Consider the following 16,461-nt stretch of genomic DNA (forward strand, 5'->3'; position numbering starts at 1 on the left):
TCAATTATTTTGTGATTTTTGCGAAACATTCGTGCGACTGAAGCGGCGCTCATGGCGGAATGGCGACGGTGTGGCAGCGCCTGGGAACAAACTCGACTCGAGATCGTAATCCGCCACCACCGAGAACACGTGCACCACGGGCCAATCTCATTACTCGTAACATCCAGGAACATGGCGCGCACGTTGCGTCTCGTGCCAAATCCTCCGTAAGATTCCGGAAGGCTCCGGGTATGTGGGACACGTGCTCGTTCGTTCCCCGGAATCTCCTCCCGTCAGAAGAAGAAGATTGCAAACAAATCACTTTTCTCGGTTGATTTCTGCATCTCATTCTTCATCATCTGGTGGTGCCGATCTCGGGGGGTTTGGCGTCTCCAGCTTTTTCCCACCCCCAAAAAGAAGGGACGGAGGCCTTCGTCTTCTCTTGTATTTGCTCTGCTTAACGTGACCTCGGTTCGTATCGCCGTTGCTACGTCAAACGAAGCGTAAAGCCGTACTGTTTGCCACCGGTTGGTAGAGGGGTTGTTTCGCGCGTTCCCGATCGGTTGGCATGATAGCAATTTTCCCCTGGCGCGGTTAAGTAATACGCAAACAGAAATACAACAGGAAGAGAGGGAGAGGGGTGAGCGAGAGGGCCTCAACCATTTCTTTCTCCTGGCCTCGAGGGGTTAGGAAAAAGGAGCCGGCGAGGGAAGGTTAATTCCTTCATTACTTTGCAGTATTTGCCGCCATCGTTACCGGTCGGTCTGTTGTTTGCAAGGGCCCCCGCTGACGTATGTCTATTTTGGCCAGGCCGCAAGGGTTTTTGGGGAATTTTAGGGAGCGGCGGCTGACTAGAGGAAGCGATGTAATCACTCTGAAAGAACTACTAACAAGATCCTCGCAAGGGATGGGCCGACGATACACTTAGAAACTGAGGAAGGAATCCAAGTCAGAGTGCGAAGAGCGCTGACGTTGGCTAAAAAGCTGCTCCGTAAAGATGCTCTCAAAAAGGGATCCCGGCCCGTTTGTCTGGCGCGCACGCAGAGTATTTACTGCAGATGAAGCTAATGTCAAATGCAAACAGGAGCCAGACCAGAGCGCTTGCCAAGGCGTAAATGAAGCGACGTAACCTTCTACTCCAAGAGCACCTCAAGTCAGGTAGTTGGTTGGTTGAACGGTTGTGCGGTTATGGAACGTGTGCATCCAACTGGAAGTTCCTCTGGCTTCTGCTGGGTCCCCTCTGCATGTGTTTCAACCTTTCAGCTGCTCATCCATCCCTGCTGACTAGGGCGCGAAGAGGCCGGACCGGGCCGATCCCAGAACCGGTCCAGTGCGTTTCGTTCAGGTAACTGATGTGCAATGATGTGTCTGCTCAATTACGGCCAATCAACACCAGTGCTCTCGTCGGAGCGTCGTGCGTCGTGGCTGGTAACACATTATGCTGTCCAGGAGGAGAAAGAAGAGCCTCACCACCACCTCTTTCTGGACCGTTCTGTGGAAGAAGAAGGGCTCGTTGTTGATGTTTTGCGTCTCGCATATTAATCAGATGGAAATCTGGAGCACGCACGCACACGAAAACTATCGAAACACTAAGGAACGAAGGGGGTGCATGGCCGAGACCAGTCCGGTATTGATGTTTCTTCAACGAAATTAATCGTTCGGTGTCGGTGCGTCCGTTTTTTTTCATTTCCCTTCGTTCCGGCCGACAGCATCCGAGAGGGATAGTGTGAATGGGGCAGGCAGGCGTGCGGTGCGGGTGCGGGCGCGGTGAAGCTGAAGTTAGACAAGCAGAACGAACCACTTTTTCTTCTCGCTGTGCCATTGTCGAGAGGCCCGATGTTCGGGTTTGAGTGAAAACTGCTGGAAAACTGCAAGTGAAGTGCGGAATAATTAGCCAGAACCAACAACAGCAGCAGCAGCAGCAGCAGCAGAGCGCTGGTCGATTGGTCAATTAAGTGATCGGCCTCTATCAGATGAGGGGCCACGATTGCCCCCACCTCCCTCTCAATGGCGGGATCAATGGCAGGTGGTTGGCGCCGGGTGGAAAATCGCGAGCAAATATGCAACCGAACGGCAATCATAATGAAGAGATAATGCGAATGCAAACGGAGGATGCTCCTTGATGCCCATCGCATTTCTTAGATTTATCCATGCAGATAATTGAAAACCTCACCCGGGGCACTGTCGATTCATTCGTAAAGCTCGACTGCATTCGTAAAAGAGTAGAGAGAGGGAGAAATCTTTTAATCTGCAATCAGCATTCGCCAGCGAATCAAGCTCTCGGGCTTTGATAGCGTGCATCTTCCGACTGAAAGAGAGCATTCCGGTTTTTTGTTTCTCGATGCCCGTTACACACTTTTCCATTAAAAACCAGCCGAAAAGCTAATGTGTACCACGAAGACAGCTCTTCTGTCGCCGGCCAGCACTTCCAGCAGATCATAAATGCTGCACTCCTAGGGCCACTGACCAAAAGTACTTGAGGTACATTTTCGGAGAAGAACTTCTCGTCGTATCCATTAAAGCAAAAAGAAAAAGAGAAACAAAAGTACTGTAGACCATTTTGACCAACGGAACGTGGCTGGAAGTCGAGGGTTTTTTGTTGGTACCAATACTGCAGCATAATGGTACGAGCGTCAGCTAACTCGCGGTCCAAGGAGGGCCAAGAATAGCCACGATGAGCTCAAGTGAGAGCAGAGGCAGAGGTGGTGGTAGGCACACGATGGACAAATGACACAAATTTGTGTGCACACCTCCTCCTTCTTCTTATGCTACTCCGATTGTTCGCGCGGCGCTTCTCTTACCATTTGGTGGCGGTTTGCAGTCAAGGTATTCATCCCTTATGCAGCCTCTGGGGAGCTTTTTATAGAACTCTGGCTGCTGTTGCTGCTACTGCTGGCCACGATTCCTTCTCTTTTGCTCTCTTTAGGCGTCTTGAAGCGGTAGGTTTCATCTCATTATGGACTTTGTTTCGTTCGTGTCTCACGAGACGTTCGAGAAGAGACCAGAAAAAGGGCCACCTCGCGAGTCCCATGGAGGAGACTGGCCACCACAGTTGCCTCCAGCGTAAGAGACAGACAGACAGACAGAAAGAGAGAGAGAGTGAGGGAGAGTCGCTTGTGGTGGGCATGAAAATTATGGTTGGCGCATTGCATGTCCGTTTATGTATTTATAGAATTCCCTTCCGTCGGTGTGTCCTGGCCTTCGTGGCCGTGGACGTTCCAAGGAACTCTCCGCCACTGGAGTGTGGATCTGCGTGACGCGACGCAGATCTCAAACCTCTTCTTTTGAAGATACACACCAGCTCTGACATGCCCTCGGGGCGGTTGCTCGGTGAACACTGGACCAAATGGTGTCGAAAGTTCATCGTTTCAGTGCTCGTCGTCATCGCTGTACGTTGGCATGCGGTTCCGGCTGCCTGAAAGACACGTTCACTTCATTCCCGAACAAACTGTGCCACGTCTATAGACTCCACGCGGGAGCGAATGATTCCGCTTGTCCTTGGAATGAAGAGCGAAAGTGAAATCAAAGAAGATGGACCGTTCGGTACTGGCCTGGACCGTTCCCGGGGGCGATAGACTGCATTAGCGCGAAAGCAACTCCGTAACAAACTCTTGGAGCTGCCCCCGCGGGGGATCGAAGCGCGAAAGTGTTCGCGAACTCCTTCCTCAACTTCTCCACGCTGATGTGACTTGCTAGGCGACAGAATAGCAAAGCTGTCGCCGGATTTCTACCTGTTCCCAGGCTCATCTCCGAGACCCAAATGGGACAGGCGGTTATTAAGAAAATGTCAGATCGTGCCGATCGCTAAATCGAGATAGCACGGATCCATGGAGCGCGACGGAGGCAATGGCGGCGGCGGTGACCTCAAGGGCTATGTGTCGCCCGGGCAATCTGGTCGTGACGGTCCGCTACATCATTCTGCGATGGGCGCTGTGGCCTTCAAACCAAAAACGCAAGCAACAGTCGTGTCCGAGGTTCCCCTAAAGGGAGAGGAGGTCCGCTAACCGCCTAGATCGCCGCGTGGTGATAGCTGGCGCAGAATATTCCGAGCACGAGTCACAAAAGCCTAAATTTATCGATTCTACTAACACCACACCGACGACGACGACCACGAAATGCCCATTTCGAGGGCATCTTTTTGGACAGAGCAACAGCGACTGAGCGAGCGAGCGAGCGAGCGAACGAGCAACAGCGAGTTGTTTGTTGGATCCTGTGCTGTGGTGTTCCCTTAAAGAGCCTCGCGGCAACGACGACGACGACGATAGCCAGAAAGGATGAACACGTTTGTTTATGGGACCGGGTTTTAAGGTAAATGATGGAACTTTTGCTCGATAACCCGATTCGCAAAGGCCCACGGCTCTGTTAGGGGAAGGATCTGACCGCCAGCGCCGTTTCCCCCGGCTCAAGTACTTCAAAATACCGTTGCGGAAATGGAATTTTCTTCTTTTAGGCCAGCTCGACGTTGGGACTCTGAGTTATTCGTGGTTTTCGATGCCGAGAGAGAACCCCAAGGGGCCAGGGAGAAGACCGCGACCGTCCGAGGTGGATGCTGCTACTCTTCATAACGCGATAATATCCAGCAACAGCAGCACTAGCAGCAACAGCAACAGCTAATGGTGGTTACTGTTGGTGGCACCGCGAAGAGCGAACCGCAGCCGCCCGCGAAGAGCTTCTTAATTTGGATGATTATTTCGTTGAATTATGGCCGGTGGTAAAGTGGCCGCTCGGCCGCTACGAGCCTTCGTTTGCTCTTCTTTCTCCCCAATTCTGGGCCACATTCCGTGTTCGGCCCGGAGTGGAGTAGTAAACAATAGCCAACAACGAGCCATCGAGAAGGAAACGCATTTTCCTGACGAGAAGCGAACGCGGGGAGGAAAATTGGACCAAAAATTATGAGAATTAGAAATTGCGAGCGGCCTTCAAGTGCCGCTGGGGTGGCAGACAGCATCCGTGTGTCGTTAACGACGCAGCTGGTGCTTATGTTGTCCCGGGCTTGATGATCTTTAAAATGTTTCTTTCGATGCTCAAACTCTTCGTTTTTATGTTGCATTCAAAACAAACATTATGTGGACGCGCGCTCGATGGGGCGACAAATTAAAAGCCCACCACCGTCGTCCCCGTTTGACTGCAGCGGCGTTTGTTGACCCCAGGAAGAGACAGAGCGAACATGAGTGAACTTGGTTTGGCGGAGATGCAACCAATTTCGTCACCGACACCACCACCACACCCGAGCATAAGCCAGAACAGGGTTCAGTTTGCTAACGGCGGCTGGTGCCTCTTTTTTCTCCGGCGGAACGGGTCAATAAATCACAGTTAGGTGGCCACAGACGCCGCCAAAGCAATCTGTAGACGTGATTGGTTAGTTAACGGGCCCCACGGTTCCATACCGATCGGGTGATGCTGCATAAAATTCCGTCCGTGCGTCCGTCCGTCGGTGGTCAACAAATTGAACAATTGAGCCCACGGCAACGGACAACGAAATCACATTGGTTCCGTTCAATTTAGGCCACCAGCATATGCGCCAAGAGCCTTTTTTCCCTGCTTTAAACTGTTACATTTTCTGCATTATTCAATTGTTCGGTCACTGCAACCGCGGTGCTGCCTTTAAGATACGGACAAACTGTAGCTCAAACGGATGCAAATTCGACAACACAGCTTCAGAGTTTTTGCACGCACTGTTTTAGTGTGTGTTTTAATCGGCGAGCTTTGACCGTGCCCTTTAGCCATGTCACATGGTAATGGTTGGTGGGATCGTTTAGCTTGTTTTGTTATGCAATGCGTACCGTTTCGAGTGGGGCTGAATGGGGTGATGGGAGTCGCATTAGCTTCAATTATGATGCAATTCGATGGTGTGAGTAATGAGTAAAAGTTTGTCTAATGGAGCATGCACCGGTTCCATGGCCTCACGCCGGTCTCCGAAGTTACGGGTGCCCTTTTCTCTCCGCTTTTTGTCGCATTTTCATGTTGTTTTTCCGACACTGGTCCAGTTTTTCTTGTTACGTTTTTTGGAGTGGAACGAAAACGAATTACCATGTGTTACGTGGTTTGTCGGCGTGTGCACCCTAGCGACCAGTTTGAACCATAAGCGAATCAAATGTGGAGTGGTCTAGAGCAGTAATCGATTAATTTAAGTTTTGGCAATAACTTTTTGTGGGTTTGGCTGAAATTGTTTAATTATTTGATGGTGACATGCAAAAAGCTTTAAGTTACGTTCTTTACCTTTTCTCGCCGTTGTTATTTGCATCATTTTCTCAGCTAAACCTCGACATGGTTTTGCCAACAGACATCCGTTTCAAATTTGAAGCATTTTAAATCTTGGATGGATGAAGTTAGGTGATTTGGTGAAACCAATTTGGTGTTGCAACTCTTAGCTCTTAGCAATCGCAACTCTTCCAGCTTATTGGCAGCAAAAAGCATTCTCTACAATTTGTAACGCTGCGATGACTGTATCTTAGTTCACGTTTTGATTGCCTTGTTCTCTAATTAGCTACGAGCCTGTTGCCACCGATCACGATCTCTAATTTCTTCATTACATCCCTCAAGATGCACGTAAAAAGTCGAGAGGGGAGAACTGACATTGTTGTTCACACATAAGTCTCTTGTTGGCATAGATCCCGATAGAAACCTATAGCTTTCTCATCAGCATCCATTGATTTCTCTCCTATCACATCAGCCACAAAACAGTGGAGAAGACACTGTTGATGATGGGCCGCCAGGAAAAATTTGTGAGGGAAAACCATTCGCCAACACAACACCCACTCAATGGATCATTCTCATTTCATTTTGCTCATCTAGTAAGGCCGCCTCCGAGGGAAGGGAAGGGCATAAATTTGTGAATCCATTTTCGGATTTAAATCTTAATTATTCATGGGAGACATTTAACGAATCGCGAGGCGTTTAATGATAAAAATGACTTCACTCTCGCCCTTTACAAGTGCCACGATGGTGCGTGGTTGTTCTGAAAACTGCGGTGATAATTTACCGAATATAAATTCATATCGGGCCTCGGTGTATTCAGGGTCGTCGTTCCACCGCCAGTAGAGTGACTGCGTAACAGCCAATCCCCCAAACGACAACGACGACTCCAACTCCAGGGCGACTCCAATGGCAACCGTTTTTTGCAACATTTGTTTTCATAATACTTTTAATTACGCAGTAACACTGCTCCCCTGGACTGGTCGGGTGCATTTAATTAAAATATTATGCTCACAAAATGCGAGAGTCAAAAAAAGGGGGGGAGGGGGATGATAGGGGAGTAGCGAGGCCCACCCAGCCCTACCGAGTCCCAGTCCTAGGTCTAGGGGGAACGGTTAGTCTGATGAACGCCGACGCCAACGCGAACGCCGCGGAACTTAATCATGACTTTCCTTTTCCGCTTTACAGCAAGCGGATTTTCCTCCGTCCTGCGCTGCGCGGGGAGAAATAAGCGTTTACCTTCGGACTCTTTCGGTCTTGGTCTACACACGGGCACACCCAGAGAGCAGAGATAGAGCGAGATGCCTGATTTAAAATCCCGAGCTTCGCAGTCGAGCATCGCCGAGTGCGAGTTGGTTTTTAACGCACCGCGCGGCCACCACATAAGCGGGCAGCAGCAGGGGAGAGCCAGACAGAATTATCATCTTTAATTTGCCAACCGCTTCTCGTGGCCCCCCGAACTCACGCGCTGGAGTCACGTTTTGGTTCGTACGCGCCCCAGCATCCAGGCCAAAACCCTGGGCCAGATGGCGGCACGATGGTGGATGACAGTTTTCCTCAACTTCTTCTCCTCTGCCATCCAAGGAAAGTCTGAGGCTTCATTACAGCTACTCATTACGTTGCCATGGCATTTCGTATCCATCACTTGCTCACTTCCGTTCCGTGCGGGGTTGTGGGGATGGTTTAGGACACAGATAGCGATGGCCACTTCGGTAGGGTGCTCTTGGCAGCATGATAATGCTACAAGATTATGTGTCGGTCTACTGAATTCACTGAAGAGCAACGCACTCTCACTCAGCACGCGCTCGGTACACGCCCGGAACCCCCGGAAGCAACCGTCGGAGGCGGTGCCATCACGTTTTTGGCAATTGGGCTTGGACCCTCCTGAACCATTTATCGGGATTATGCGATCGCTAGATAAGAAAACAAATCCGTATACTCTCGTCCTCCCCCCACCAGTCAGTCACATTGTTATGAACCGGCGAACTGAACCGGGGATTCTTTGAACGGCCGCAAGCCTCTTCCTGGCTCGTGGTTGGAGTGGTTACGCAGACAAACATGAAATTAGCAGGCTTCTGGTGTTCCGACTCCCCCACAATCAATGCTCTTCGTTACGTACAATTGGATTACATTGCTGGCGCATTATGCTGGTCTTGCATAGTAGTGAACCCCGTTTGTTGCGACCAGACCGGAGACCAGACACTCCCCGTTGATGCAACCTTTCATCCAAGCGACTTCGCTCGCTACGAATTAAATCATTGGCCGATCGTATCGATCGGAAGAAGCTGGAGCACTCGAGCGCCGACATTTGCATGTAATAGGCAACAAGACGAAAAGAAAAAAACAATAGAACAGTCGCAGTGGATTGTGCTGCTTCGGTCTATTCACGATGATGCTGCCTGGCTCGGTGGCAGAGCCATCGGAAGGGACCGAGCAGATTTAATGAAAGCAAAGCTGATTGTTTTTATTTTATTTACCAGCATTATTTTCCGCTGCAAGATGGCAACTAATGGAGGATAATCCTGTGGAAGCAAAGTGCATCAACGGGGGGAGTTACTTTATGCTATCCGCCTTCAGTGACATCATGCCGGAAAGTGAAGCTTTTGGATAAACAGATTTTTCGATGGAAAATTCATTTCTCTGGCAACATCAAATCGATCTACTAGCGCTTGCAATGATGCACTACAGCATTTAAACTGAAGCATGATGTCTATGAAATGTTGTTACATCATTTGCTGTTGTGCTATCACGTGTGAAATATTGAATCCAGCATTATTCATTCGATGATTTCGTTGTTACCTAAGTTTTCCCGAGAATTAGTCCGGAATTTCTCAGAAACCGATTTGTAGATGTAACAGGCTTTCTTGTGCCAGTCGCTGCTTCTTGTACAACATCCTATGGTTACCTAATCGTTGTCTCCTGTACGAACGACGCGATGTTCTTGGGATTTTTCCGCTTCTTTGTGACTCCTTTGAACCTCAGAACTGGTATCGTACGAGCATTTGTGGAACGTTACATACATTTAAAGAATTTCTGAATACCTTTTAACGGGATGCAGTGGCACTGCACAGCTGGTACGGTGCAACGATGCACCAGCGATGCACCGACGAAGCATTAATGGTAGCGAGCGTTGCGAGTCACCGCTGCAAAAAATGTATAGCTGAATGTGGTTGATTCTTTTCATCGCAAGGATTATCCATGCACACGGAATGAGAGGCGGGCATAAAAGAACGCCCAGCTGAGCGTGAATTATGTTGGTGGCATTCAGAATTATTTACATAAAAGATTCTGCTGTTATTCTCCTGCCCAGGTCTTCTTGAGTACCCAGGTCTTCTTGAGTTACATATTAAATCCTAAGTTGATGCCTGAAACTAGTAACTTTTCTGCTTTATCGTTCAAGATTTCTTCTGCAAGATCATAGTTCAAACAAACCATGTTCCAAGTATTTTCGCAGCCAACTCTCTTCACTCTTCCCAGTATGCGCTTATGCTGGAAACTTGGGGCAGTATCAGCATCACAAATGAACTTATGATTGGTTATTCTTCGTCGAAGTTTCTTTTAGGATTTGTACGGAACTTTGCTCTCTGTGAAATGCTTTCCAGTGAACGGCGAAACCCCATATGGTTTTTCCGACCGACATTTTGAACTAAACGGCTAATGATGTGGTGGAGAAGAGAGTATTGCATATGCGCTGTACCAAAGAAGGGATTCACTGTCAAGTTTTCTAGTTTGTTCAAACTGGTCCGATTGTAGGATTTATGCAAAATGTTACCCTGTATGTTGCACGTGAGAATGCAAACAACTCTACATACCTCGGAATCAAATGGAAAGGTTTAAAGTAATGTAAATTTCGTGCACATTACTTAACATTGGGAACTGCATTTCGCTGGCCAATCAGAGGAGCGAGAGGTTGAAGTTTCCTGTTTTTTTCGCTTGGCAAACGGCACCGATTTCATTAATTATATTTCCTCATTTCATTCCCGGTTATGGTCGGCGGATTCAATTAACCCCACTGAAAAAAATGGCTAGCGCATCATTAATGCGTACATGAATGATGCATATGGTGGTTAATTGATTGACTTTTCGACACCACCCGCATCGGCAATTTGTTGACAGAAATTTACATTACTTTTTTTTAAGCCATAAATGCATAAACAAACCTAACGGACTTTTGTTCGCTCTTTTTCTATTTCCTAGGTAAGCAAAGGGCAAACAGCAAGGCATCGCACAATATGGAGCAAAGGTAACTGAACGCAAACCTCAACAATGCAGACACCTTATGTTACAATTGCTAATTGGAAATTATAATACACCAACCAGACCTCAACGAATCGCCAGGAGCGGATCCCACTTGTTGCCATTCAATCCAATGAGGGCGGTCCGGGATTTTTCCTTTTTCTTCAATTTAAAACACGAAAAACGACACCAATCCTCGGCCCTGTAATTGCTTGTCAGCGAACCCCACACCACGAACCTTACGCCCGCGTTTGGAAAAGTGGAAAAAATGTCTAATTTTCAATTATACATGACAGCGGGCGGTTCTGGCGCTGCCTGCCATACTGCGTAGCTCCCGGACTATTGAAAGAATTTCCCGCCAGTAAAACAACTGTCGAAATTCATTAATTTCAACCGAAACCATCTCGTCCGCTGACATCTTCGCGCTGCGCTGACGCCTGTCGCCCACTCTGACTGGCTGGCTAATGGTGGTGGTGGTGGCATCCTTCCTCTGCTTTACCTTGACGCAGAAATCCCAAACAATTCCTAAACTCAACCCCAATTAACCTTTACAGTGGCGTGACCACCACCACCACCACCACTGTACTGGACTGGACCGGAGCGTTTTCCCACTTTTCACATTTTCGCTCGTCCGTTAACCCAACACCTGGTGCCACAGCGCCGGACGCGCTTTTAATCGGCATCGTTTTTCGGAGTTTCACCTTCCCGCGACACCTCCCGATTGTCGCACAGATTGCGTCGCGAAAGGTGGACAAAGCGCTAGACGCGCTAGACAGCCGTTGAAGTAGTAGCCGCAGCAGCAGCAACATCGTATTTTCATTCACTAGCGCGCCACAGCTTGGGAAATGAGTTCGATTCATGGTGCTACGGCAACGGCCGCCGCATGATGGCCGGCGCCAACGTTGAATGATGAATAGCCTTGGCGGGAGGTGCCACATCTTGGTGACACTCGTGCCACCCCTTGGTGACATGTTTCACCGGCGGTGCGACTGGAAAAACAGACCGAACAGTGGCCAGAAAACGGGGAGAAGGAAAAGCTAAAGAGCAGCAGAGCATCCGTGGGTCTTCAGATTTAAATTGTGCACCTGCTTAAATGCGCTTCTTCACGCTATATGTAAGGACCGGAGCGCAATTACAGACTGCGTTCCTCCAGGCGTCATAAATCCTCGCCGATGCTACGCCGGTTCGCTGTAGGGAGTCGATTATGGCTCCTGGAACCTTCGTTCTCTCTCTCTCTCTCTCTGCATCTCTTTGGCGGAGGAAGGCGGTCAAGAGTTGTATTACGACGTGGTAATGACAAATTACAGCGCTGATCGTTCGTGGTAAATGGGTTTTACGGTAGCTTCTAGACAGTACACAGTTGTGTGCAGGATTATAAAACACTCTCAGCACATCTGGAGTGCTTTTGGACGCATTTCTGAATGGAAAATGGCGTAACATTCAACACATTTCCATAGTTTCTCATTTTTTCGTTCCGTTGCAAGATTTTTCTGTTAAACAATCAGTTGTATGGGAAACATTTCTTCGCCTAATTCTATACGCACTACTGTAGAGTGTCCTGCCTTCGTCTGCAACACGCTGCCAGACTCTAATTAATCGGACAAGCGTGTGCGCAGCGCACGGTGACAGCAAAATGGGTGCTGATAGTTATTATGGTGGCAAGCATGAAAAAGATACATTGGTGCACGGAACGGTATCACTATTAGAGTACGTGTGTTTTAGTGTGAGTGAGGAGTAAAAGGAAAATCTCCCTTATCCTTATGCCATCCGACAAGTGCACGCTGCAAAGTAATCGCCACCGCAGCGTCACTCGTGAGAAACGGTCTTGAGAAACGCGATAAGGACTAACGAAACGGAAAGCCGGCTCCTCCGTGCCTGCATGGCGGGGCGTGTTTGTGCAAATAGACGTGCATCGTGTGCAAATGCAACCCATTCATAGGCAGCAGGGAGCATACAGAACACACAGCACTGTCGGAGCCGGTGTTCTTCTGGTGCGAAAATTTGCTCAATGCATGACACGCGAAACGGGAACATGCGAGACGCCGCAGTGTGCCGCAGGAGTGCTAGGATTAAAAGTAAATGACACCCGGGCGCGACACGGTGCTCCGGGGGCGGGGTGGATAGGTCTGATAATGACCACGGTTAAATCTTTTATCGCGTCGAGGCGGCGGTACAGTTTTCTGCCTCATCAGACCAGACCGTTGGCACTTGAGTCCGTCACTTCTTTGCTTCGTGCTTCATTTTTATGTTAGTTTTTGCGCTATGCAACTGGAACTGAAGCATACAAAAAAAATCATCATGAATGTAATGTTAAAAATGCTTGCTTGCAAGCGTGCCTGTTGGATGGCGTAATGGATCGAGGAAAAACATGCTTGCGCCATTCTCCATTCGATAACGCTCGTAGCGGATAAAATGTTACGCTGTGGGCGCTGTTGCCTGGTGCAGCTGGTGTTTCGTTCCGATATCGAGCCAGATGTAGGTCGTTAGATAGTTATGCTTCAATAGCGTTCCCCTTTGGTCACAGACTTGGCAAACTTCAAAGGGATGGAAGCCATAATTTGGCGTAAGCCATTATCTAACAATTTCAGCTTTCAAACGCCTCCTCCTATCAGTGCATCTGTGCACGTTGCACTCGAAACCAGCTGTTCTCGTCAGTCGGTTCAGCTACGAAATTCGATTTTGGAGGCTGTCTCAAACTGGAACGGCCTGTTTCAATCTCATTTGGAATCGACTACAGCTTGCTGTAAGAAAGGTCTGTGTCTTTGATTTGCATTTCGAAACCGCCACCACCAGCAGTGAACACACCAGCACCAGTGTTCCGACAGGCATTTCAACATCAATTGATGAAACTTTGGCGTGGGACTAGATCCTCTCCGTCGTTCACTGTCGATGGTGCTTCATTCGAGATCGACTGGCCGGGCCCCGGGGGGGGGGGGGGGGGGTTGTTTGGCTCAGCAAAGACATTAGCGAAGCGGGTGATCCGGGGCAGAGCGCTCCACTACAGGAGGATGATCTCATCAATCGTGGCACACGCTCTCGACACACACAGAGCACAGCATTCGAACTTCTGAACGGTGGAACGGCAGCAGCACCGCGGTGATCGGGTGTACTGATGCAAACATCTTTTCGCTCGCTTCTCGCTCGATCTGGTCCCCGATCTTGCGCCGGCATGGTTTATGTTTCTGTATGTGTGTGTCGAGAGCCCGTTGTGCCAGTTCCAGATTCGCTAGAATGACTCCACAAAGTGAACGGAAGGCGCGCTGGCTGAAGAGAAGTTGGCAAATTTTTTCCGTTTGGTTTTTGTTGTTCCATTTTTCCAGGTTTTTGCCTGCTTGCAAAACAGCCATTTGCCCTTTTCTGCCGGCTACCGGCCAGCCAGCCAGCCAGCCAGCCGAAGCAGCGGATGCCATGCGGATTGTTAAGCGAGCTTCTTTGCGAATGATGTAACAACGAGCCAGCGAGCCATCCAGCCAGCCAGCCAGGGGCCACCAAGTGCTTCCTTTGCCTTTCATCTTCTTCCACTCTTCCCTTCACAGTTCCTTCTCCTACGCCCATTGTTTCCACGCGAGAGCTTCCGTTTCTTTCGGTCTTTGAGGCAAGGTGCGCCCGGCGGCCTCCAGTTTTGCAAAGTTTGTGCGAGAGTTTGTTTCACTTGTTGTTTTATGATTTACGCACGAACAACAACCCGATCCACTGTGTGTGCGCGCCATAAAGCGACGAGAAGCGACACACAGCCCGAAGCACGAAAGTTGCAATACTTTACCGTTTCTTTTGTTTTTACGATGCTGCATGGCAGCATGGTTTTTTGCACCAACTGTAGCATAAGACGCGAGGGATCGATTAAAAACGCGGCCGCAGCGCTGAAGCTGAAGCTCCGTCGGATCGGAAACGTCGTGGCATCTCGAACGATCTTATGTGGCAGCAAAGTTCAAAAGACTGCTAGCATGACGTTCTCGCGGGCAGAACTTCCGGCCCGGAAACTCGGTGTGCTACTACGAGTTCCAAATGAATGACTTCATGTGGTGCATGTGAAACGTTCTGGAAGAACAGAACCTCAAACATCGAGCATACTGTTTACTTTTGTGTACGCGTGATGATTATTAGAATCACAATTTACGGTCGGATTAGACACCGCGGCTACCAGCTTGGTCTATTTGCTATTTTAGGTCACGGCGCGGGATTGTTGAAATACTCTCCGCTCCGCTAAATACTCCCCCGGTGTAGCCATCAATGGTATGGCATGCGATTCCAGTTTAATAAATAAATAACTCGATTGTTTGAGCGTTCGGAATGCAGCAGCATTTGCATCATCATCATCACCACCAGCCCCTGAGAGTGCTCCTTGGTGGCGCTTCGGTTTATTTCTGGCCCTGGCCAGTAGTGTCTATTGCACGTTAATGATACACCAGCTCCAATCATTGTGCTACTGGCGGCGGCTATGGCGGCATCGAAACCGCAGAGACCTCGTCGGTGCTATTTATAAACTTTTCGCGCTGGTCCATCCGTTCGACCACCTCGAAGGTTTACATTTGCACTTTATGAGGCGCACTCTCCTTGAAGCCTACTGTTTGTCCAACAGAATCATCGCGTTCGAAGCTTTTAAGCGCAATACCCGCACCGTTTATGATCGTCTCATAAAAATGTGTTGGCGGGCGCCCGCTGGTTAATCATCATTGCTCTCCTTCTACGGATCGAACAGGTTTGGGGTTGTCGCGCTAAGAGAAGTTTTCACTTCCATTCCACGTTCCGTTCGGTGGAATCGGATCAGACTGACTCCCTCCGACCACCGACCGGTCCAGACCGACTGACCTACTGATGAAGGAAGGAAGGTGGTGATTGCATAGCGCCCGGAGTCACTGTAGCTTTTTCTCTCTCCCCCTCTTTTTTCCACACCTTTGTTGTTGCGGTTTCCATTTGGAAAATGGAAGGAAACCAATTGTGGCCACAATGATTGCTGCTGCCGCTGCCGGATGTGACCACGGAGATGTGTGTGTGCGTGCTTGCGGACAATCTGGCGAAGATCCGCACCCAGCGCCATCGCACCACCAATGGAAATCGAAGCAAAAAAACCTAATGGGAAAGTGGAAAATAATTAAATAAATATCAGTCATCAGGGGGCTCCCGTTTCGAAACTGTCGCTTCGGCCGCGTGAAAATGCGTTTCCACCACAGCGCAGGGTGGTGGAATGGAGCGAAGGGTGGTTCGCTCGCTTCGCCACTATTTTTAACTAGCCAGCGGGAGCTTCTTCCGATGGGCGCTGCGCAAACCATCGAACCATGATTGAAGTTTGCTTCGCGGTGCGCGATCCACCAGCCAGCCAGCCACCCAGCCAGCCTGAACCTTGAGTAATTGGCTATCGGAAGTCGACTTCATTCGACAAACGACGCAACGATTTCTATTTTGTTTTCCTCTCTCCTCGCTACTGTCGATCGTTAGCTTCAAATGAAAACCTAACTGATGCCTTCCCGATTTATAGCCTCAAATCCTGGAGCGGGATCACGTGCCAGAGCCTAGAGAAGGGCCAATTGGGCTGCCAAATTGGGATGGTACCAACGGGTTGGTTTTAGGGGATCCCACGAAGCCACGAATTTACGACCATGGCTCGAGGAAATGGCTCGTTGAGCTATGTCCGAAAACCGAACCTAAGGTAACAATTACTAATGAACTGGTTAGTCGAACGCAGGGGGGGGGGGCAGAAGGCCGGATCCGGAGAGCAATGGCACCGGAATCGACCTCCAGTGTCAATGGTGCTCGATGGCGATGGTGAATCAACCACCCTTTCGGACCCGCTTCCCCACTCTGACCGTTTACTGTTCCCATTCAGCAATTGTTTTGCTTGGATGCTGACTCCTGGCGCCCGGGAGTAGTTAGACAAACTTCATTTACCGCGATGAATTATGCACGCTCGGTGGAAATGAATGTTTTATGGGGCGGATGGCCAATCCGGTCCACATATGTCAATATGGCCGTCGCTGAGGCTTCGATGAATGTAATTGAATAATTTGTTTCCCGGTTTTTGCCCACCCCGGCCAACGATGTCGATCGTTGGTC

At 49.4% G+C, this 16,461-nt stretch overlaps 1 protein-coding gene across 5 annotated transcripts in view; it reads left to right on the plus strand.

Annotated features, from left to right (window-relative positions):
* Window positions 1-16,461, plus strand: part of LOC126572269 (mucin-5AC) — a 122,266-nt gene that overhangs the window by 7,667 nt on the left and 98,138 nt on the right. Inside the window, exon 3 of one of the 5 annotated variants that reach the window (XM_050231452.1) lies at window positions 10,372-10,417. The exons of the other annotated variants lie outside the window; for them this stretch is intronic. The gene's annotated coding sequence lies outside the window, so the exon portion shown is untranslated. The remainder of the gene's footprint in view (window positions 1-10,371; window positions 10,418-16,461) is intronic. 5 annotated transcript variants of the gene reach the window in all.

Source organism: Anopheles aquasalis, chromosome 2 (genome assembly GCF_943734665.1).
Source record: "Anopheles aquasalis chromosome 2, idAnoAquaMG_Q_19, whole genome shotgun sequence".
Taxonomy (NCBI): Eukaryota; Metazoa; Arthropoda; class Insecta; order Diptera; family Culicidae; genus Anopheles; species Anopheles aquasalis.